This window comes from Otolemur garnettii, unplaced genomic scaffold, assembly GCF_000181295.1.
Source record: "Otolemur garnettii isolate 467f Iridium unplaced genomic scaffold, OtoGar3 scaffold00156, whole genome shotgun sequence".
Taxonomy (NCBI): domain Eukaryota; kingdom Metazoa; phylum Chordata; class Mammalia; order Primates; family Galagidae; genus Otolemur; species Otolemur garnettii.
This window is the reverse complement of record NW_003852551.1, coordinates 1093822-1101659: the sequence shown is the minus strand read 5'-3', so window position 1 is coordinate 1101659 and position 7838 is coordinate 1093822. Positions and strand designations below refer to the sequence as shown.

The window sequence follows — 7838 nt, the reverse complement described above, 5'->3', positions numbered from 1 at the left end:
AAGAAAAAGATGGCATTCAGGAAGATATTCGTGACTATATTATTTGTAAAAAGCAAATGACTAAGAGCAATATCTTAAACTGCCAATTATTAGTTATTAGAACAAATAACTAATGTTTGTTGGTGGTATGTGATGCCTTTTTAAACATTTTTTTGGAAATAGAGTCTCCCTTTGTCACCGTGGGTAGAGTGCCATGGCATCATAGCTCACAGCAACTTCAAACTCTTAAGCTTAAGAGATCTTCTTGCCTCAGTCTCCCAAGTAGCTGGGAGTACAGGTGCCTGCTACCATGCCTGGCTATTTATAGAGATGAGGCCTTGCTCTTGCTTGGACTGATCTCAAACTCCTGAGTTCAAGCAATTCACCTGCCTTGGCCTCCCAGAGTTCTAGGATTACAGCCATGAGTCACCTCGATAATGCTTATAACACTCTACAGTGTACACTGTAATGTCTAAACTGAGCTTCCATATATGGGGAAACTAAGATTCGGGGAGCTTATGTGACTTATTTAATATCATACAGCCCAGGGTTTAAACACAGGACTAGCTACATGCTCATTTCCCGTTGTAGACCTCTTCATCCCACTGTATGGCCAGCCTATTGCACACAAGCTGCCTCAAAGTTTGGGCTCAAAAAGTGTTGACTAAGTGATCGAAGATCTCTATCTTCAAAGCCTGTTCCAAACCTAATATACTACTTTGCTTCCCTATCAAAATATGGTTCATCCATTCATTGAAATATTCTTCAGCTATTCAAAATCATAGTTTGCTCAAGTAAAACATAGTTCATCTGTACAGATGGACTAATACAGAGGCATCAAAAATCATGTTAGACTATAGGCACCTGCTACAACTCAAAAAAATCTGATGGTGGAGGTTGCTGGGAACGGAGCTGCTGATAGGCTAGGCACTGAGTTGGTCACCAAAATGATGTCTGGTGGCCTCAGCTCAGTGCAGCCCACTGCTCCATTAGTCACCATCCCCACTCCAAGCCCACCCCAGCTCCAACTTCCCAGCTAAGCCCAGAAAAGCAGCCTGGAGGCTCAGGAATAGTAATAATTATCATCATCATCATCCTTATCACCATTATTATTATTAGAGCCTACACTATTATTAGGGGTGTACTGAGTACTTACCACAACACATGTGCCTGATTGAATGCATTGCATATGTAATCTCACTTAATGCCTATGATATGAGTTGAGCATTCTTCTTTCTACCATTTGACAGAGGAGGAAATTGAGGCTCAGAGAGATTTTTATCACTTGTTCAAATCAAACAGCTAGTAAGTTAGCCACCAGAACTGAGATTGGACTCCAAGTCTACTGACTCTGGAGAGTGCACTTTACTCTCCTGTCCTTCCCCCATCCCATCACCCATCTCCACCTGTGGGCAATGCCCTGGGGATAGCAGTCTTCCCCCCGAGATGCCTGCTCTGCCATTTGTCCTTGGACTTCAGAGCATGGGTATGACCTTCAACACAAAGAAGTAGTTCCCACCACAAAGCTGAGGACCCTGCCTAAGATGAGGTGCCCAGTTACTATGCCTAAAGGGGCAGAGACAGCCAGCCGTTGCTGCAGGAGAATCCCGGGGATGGTCCACTTCCCTGCTGCTTCCCTGCAACATCAGAGCAAAAACTGGCAATATTCTCCAGTCATAAAGTTTGGTCTGGATAAGGACATTTCTTCTCCATCGCTGGATGCTCATAGTTCATTTATTTGGGTACTTGGAGGCCTGAACAGTCAGTCCTTTAGATCACAGCTAGGTAGGGCAGGGGGCACAAAGCTGTTTGAAAGTCAAGCTGGCAAATGTATTTTTTGAAAGCTGACAAGTGCCTTTTACTCTTCAAAAGAATAAATAAGTTCCCTGGCTTGGAGCTGGACTGAGTCTCAGCAGCCAGTGACCTAGCGAGCACAGGGACCGGGAGAGGCAGCAGGTATGTGTCTTCCCAGCTGTGTCCTATGTCCTAGCAGTCTACCTGGCTCACTTGCTGGTGGCTCCGGTGATGCTTGGAGGCTTTGGCTTGGTTGGCTGGTTCGGTGGTTGGTTTACCACGTGGAACACCCCTAATCTCCTCACATAGAGCTAAGCCTCCTGTCCACCTCAGGTCCTTGTGTGGAACACTGGGTATCACTGCATTGTTCCCTACTGTGTGTGAAGCAGACCAGGGGCAGTCGTGACCGAAGGACAACATCAACCTTGTCTGAGCTGATCACAAATGTGGCCAGGGTCCTGAGAGTTGAACCCAGTGCCTGTCTTTTTTCCCACCTGGTTCCCTTCTTAGTTTTGGGGTGAGGCTATGGAAAGAGTCCCTTCTTCCCCTGAAACTGCCCACACCCTTCAACAGTGGGATCCACCCTCCAGTAGGGAAACCAGAGTTCCTGGATTCATCCAGTAAGGCTCCTCAGGGTGGGGTGAGGAGGTCCAACCTCCACAAACCCACGTCTTTCTAAGATCATTGGCTGCTCCAAGCATAGCACTAATAGGTCACGCCCCACATGGGGTGAGGATGACAAGGACAACCAATTCCTGCTGATAAGAAATAAACCCTGTAAAAATCAGCAGGAAACGGATATTTACATGACCTGAAAGTGGCCCCGGGATTGCTTATTAGTTGCATGGGGCCGGGGGGAATTATGACTTGTGCGGTAGAAAAACCAGACCACCCTTAACCTGGTGATCAAAATTAACATCACCCCGTTCAGGCAGACAGATACCAGGCATTGCTGGAACTGATGCCCTGAAAAACACACAATGTCACTTTTGTGACATTCCAGCTCATATGCACAGCTGCATCTGATCGTGATGAGACACCAAACACACCCAAATCCAGCAACATCCTGTAAAATAATTGGTTTGCATTCTTCAGAAGTTCAATGTCACAAAAGGCAAAGAAAGGTACAGTTGCTATTCCAGATTAAAGTAAAGAGACATGACACTTAAATGCGATACGTGATCTCAGATTGGATCCCTCCCACACTAGAGGGAAAAGAGTATCATAAAGAATGTGGGCCGGTGCCTGTGGCTCAGTGGGTAGGGCGTTGGCCCCATACACCGAGGGTGGTGGGTTCAAACCCAGCCCCAGCCAAACTGCAACAAAAAAAAATAGCCAGGCATTGTTGAGGGTGCCTATAGTCCCAGCTACTGGGGAGGCTGAGGCAAGAGAATCACCCAAGTCCAAGAGCTGGAGGTTGCTGTGAGCTGTGACGCCACAGCACTCTTCTGAGGGCAATAAAGTGAGACTCTGTCTCTAAAAAAAAAAAAAAAAAATGCTACTGGGTCCCTTCATAGAATTGGAATTTGGGTAGTAGATTAAAGACCAACATTCAAGCTCTTGAATTTAGTAGCTATAAATGTGGTCATGTAAGAGGATCACTTTGTTCTTAGGAAATACATATTGAAATGTTAAGTGGTAAAGAGGCCCGATGTTTGTAATCTACTCCCAAATTGTTCAGAAAAAGTGGAAATAATTACATGTGTGTATTTACATCTATAGCTTCCTATTGATCTGTTTATATATCTGTAGCTAGCTGCGTATCTCGTCTATCAAGAAAGAGAAAGAAAAAAATAAATGTGGCAAAAGGCAAAATATTCGATGAATCTAGGTAAAAGGTATTTAAGGGTTCTTTCTATTATTCTGATACTGAATTTAAAATGAACATCATAGAAGTTCCCGAGGGAGGGGAAAGCTGGATCACTAGCCGACATCCAGGGAGTCTTCTCTCCTGTTTGGGCTAAGTGAGGTGACAGAACTCATTTTATTACTTCTCTCTTTAAGGGCTTTTTTGTGAGTTGTTAGTTTCCCTTTTGCTAATGGCCAGAAAGATGCTCTGGCCCTCTTAGATCATCGCCCTGGTGCTAACCCCAGTGTCTGGCTGTGGGGGTTGAACAGGAGGCATCGCTCACCCACTGCATCTCTCCAAAGTGAAAATTCTGAGTCTCTGGGCCCCACATTGGGAAGTGAAGGAGGAGGAAGTGCTGTTATGATTTCTTCCTGGGCAGAGACTTTGGTCCAGCCCCTCCAACCCCCACCCCATCATCTCTGGTAGGCCTGGACATCAGCTGAACCAAGAATTACCTTTGCTGTTTCCTGCTCATCAGGGAGCATTTGAAGACACTTGCTAAGCACTTCCCATTTGTGAAACAAAGGACTGGGGTTTTTTTAGGGGTTTTTTTTGTTTGTGTTTTTGAGACAGAGTCTCACCCTGTTGTCCAGGCTTGACTGCCATGGTGTTATGTTAGCCTAGCTCACAGCAACCTCAGACTCTTGGGTTCAACCAATCCTCCTGCCTCACCCTCTCAAGTAGCTGGGACTACAGGTGCCCACCACCAGCCCCAACTGATTTTTCTATTTTTAGTAGAGACGGGGTCTCACTATGGCTCATCCTGGTCCTGAACTCCTAAGCTCAAAGGATCTTCCCACCTCAGACTTCTAGAGCGCAAGTATCACAGGTGTAAGTCATCATACCCCCTAGCTGTTGCTTTTTGAAGAGGCAGTGTGTGCAGTAGTTAAGGACCCCACCTCTAAATTCAGGCTGCCGGGGTCAGGCACTACAAGCACTCAAGCCCCACATCTCTAGTCCACAAGCACTGGAGACCTGGAGCAACCTCAGCCCTCCATGTGCCTTGATATCAGTTTCTTCCCTGATAAGCAGGGACAACACACTCTCTCCCAGGCTGGATGAAACTACTGAGTGGGGTGCCTCATGTAAAGAGCTGGCCTGTGCCAACTTCTCAACAAATGAGGGTTATTATTATTATTAGCCACAGGCTCTGCCCTCCCAGAGTTGGCCAATTGGTCAAGAAAATCACAGTTTTAAGAAGTAGTATCAATGAAGCGTGATAACTGCTAGGTTGGGGAAAATCCAGTGGAACCTCCACAGCTGACCACCTCCCTGCTTTGGCCACCTCTTTAAGTTGACCTGATTTGCATGGGCTGGACATCCAGCACATGTACATGTCAGTCTAGTAGGCCTAGTTCCTTATGTTGATCACCTTGGTATGTTGACCAGTTTATTACAATCCTGTGGGTGGTCAACTTACAGAGGTCCTCTGGTGTGTGTAATTCCCAGGGCAGTGGAGGCACAGAGGAGGGACGTCTATCTTAGTCTGGAGTGAAGAAGAGTCAGAAAGGCTCGGCGCCCATAGCTCAGTGGTTAGGGTGGCACAGGCACCGGAGCTAGTGGCTTCGAACCCGCCTGCTAAACAACAATGACAACAACAACAACAACAAAATAGCTGAGCATTGTGGCGGGCACCTGTAGTCCCAGCTACTTGGGAGGCTGAGGCAAAAGAATCGCTTAAGCCCAAGAGTTTGAAGTTGCTGTGAGCTGTGACGGCACTCTACCAAGGGCGACATAGTGAGACTCTGACTCGGAAAAAAAAAAAAAGAAGAGTCTGAGAACTTTCTCCCGAGGCGGGAATGTTTAACACAGATATAAACTGAGCATCTGGATGTGCCTGAGACTGCTCTAGGTCTCGCCAACACCACAGTGAACCCAACAGAGTCTCTGTTCTTACAGAGACTAGTGGTAGGTCAGGCCATGTCACAAACAGACAAATAAATATATCAGGAGGTGTGCCCTGATAGGAAAAAAAAAAAAAAAAAAAGGCAGAGCAAGGAGTTGGAAAGTTTACCCATTTGCCAAATGTGGATATAAGGATGGACGTACAGAAAGTACCAGCAGCACAGGGGCTGGCATGGAGTGTTAGATACTTCGCATGCTTTGCAAAGGTTCAGGAAATGTTTATTGATTTGACAGGATTGTTTCATTTGTTTAGAAAGAATTGTTTGAGAGCCTAGCATGCACCACACTCCAAGCCGACATCAGGATGCCCTGACCCAGACACAGTGTTCCAGAAGCTCATAAAAGTCTAGCAGGGGATGATGGAAAAACAGGCGATTCCAAATATTGCATGATAAGAATTGAGAGTTTTTACTGTGTTTACGATGTGTTTATTAGGTACCAGGCACTATATTGAACATTTTATCTGTATCTGAGTTGTTCTTTCTTTTTTGAGTCAGAGTTTCACTCTGTCGCCCCTGGATAGGGTGCCATAGTGTCATAGCTCACAGCAAACCTCAAATTCCTGGCCTTGTGGTGGCGCCTGTGGCTCGGTGAGTAGGGCACTGGCCCCATATGCCAAGGGTGGCGGATTCAAACCCGGCCCCGGCCAAACTGGAAAAAAAAAAAAAAATTCCTGGCCTTGCTGGGACTACAGGCATGAGCCATTCAGTACGCCTGGCTAGTTTTTCTCTTTTTAGTAGAGACAGGGTCTCACTCTTGCTCAGGCTGGTCTCAAATTCCTGAGCTCAAGCAATACACTTGCCTCAGCCTCCCAGAGTGCTAGAATTACAGGAGTGCCACCACATCCAGCTATTTTCATCTGTATTAAGTCCTATCATCTTTATAACTCTATGAGCTAAGCATTGTTTCACAGACGGTGAAACTGAGGCATGGGGAGGTTAGGTAATTAGCCCAGTGATGTATAGTCAGTGAAGAAGTGCTACTGCTAGACTTCTGCACCAGGGAAGGCCAGGGCGTTGCCAGAGCCCAGAGGAGGGGCCCCTGGCGGGACCTATCAGTCTTCTTGGAGAAAGGCCTATCTAAGATGAGGTTTGCACAATGAATAGCTATGAGCAAGAAGGTAGGGGAGAAGGGCTGCTCAAGAACAGTCTGTGCAGAGGCCTGAGGTGAGAGAAGGCAGGCCCCTTCCATGCCCAGCCATTGGTCTGAGATGAGGGAGTGGAGAGGGGATGCGGCTGGACAGGAGGGCAGGGCCCAGCCTGGCAGGGCCTTGTACTGACCTAAGAAATGCAGCCTCTCCTGGGTGGGGAGGTGCAGGGAGGCCTAGAGCAAAACAAACAGAGGGGTTTCTTGGCAGTTCTTTTCCCTGAGCTGCAAGGAACCCCTGCGGTGAAAATAGCCTCTAGGCTGGGAGGCTCCCCAGGCCAGTCTGGCTTGGCTTAGACTTCCAAGCACAGCCAGAGTACCCCCGAAAGAGGTGTCTCTTAAAGAGCAGAACAGTGTTTTTCCAAACAGTAGTCACCAAGACTCAAGGAACCAAAATTGCACCCAATGATCTCAAAGGTCATGTGTTTGAATTGAGTCTCGCTGATCTGCAGAATGATGAAGTTGCATTTAGAAAATTCAAGCTGGCTTGGCACCTGTGGCTCAAGTGGCTAAGGCACCAGCCATGTACACCCAAGGTGACAGGTTCGAATCCAGCCCAGGCCCACCAAACAACAATGACCAGCTGCAACCAAAAAATAGCCGGGCATTGTGGCAGGCACCTGTGGTCACAGTTACTTGGGAGGCTGAGGCAAGAGACTCGCTTGAGCCCAGGAGTTGGAGATTGCTGTGAGCTGTGATGCCACAGCACTCTACCCAGGGGGACAGCTTGAGGCGCTGTCTCAAAAAAAAAAAAGAAAATTCAAGCTGATTGGGCGGCCCCTGTAGCTCAGTGATTAGGGCCCCGACCACATACACTGAGGCTGGCAGGTTCAAGCCCGGCCCAGGCCAGCTAAACAGCGATGACAACTGTAACCAAAAAATAGCTGGGTATTGTGGTGGGTGCCTGTAGTCCCAGCTAGTCAGGAGGCTGAGGCAAGAGAATCACTTAAGGCCAAGAGTTTGTGGTTGCTGTGAGCTGTGAAGTGAGACTCTGTCTCAAAAAAAAAGAAAAGAAAAGAAAAGAAAAGAAAAAGAAAATTCAAACTGATTACTGAAGATGTTCAGGGCAAAAACTGCCTGACTAACTTCCATGGTATGGATCTTACCTGTGACAACATGTGTTCTATGGTTAAAAAATGGCAGACTGTGATTGAAGCTCATGTTG

General features: G+C 47.0%; 1 pseudogene; it reads left to right on the top strand.

Annotated features, from left to right (window-relative positions):
• Window positions 1-1592: 1592 nt before the first annotated feature.
• Window positions 1593-7838, top strand: part of LOC100959382 — a 6696-nt pseudogene continuing 450 nt past the window's right edge.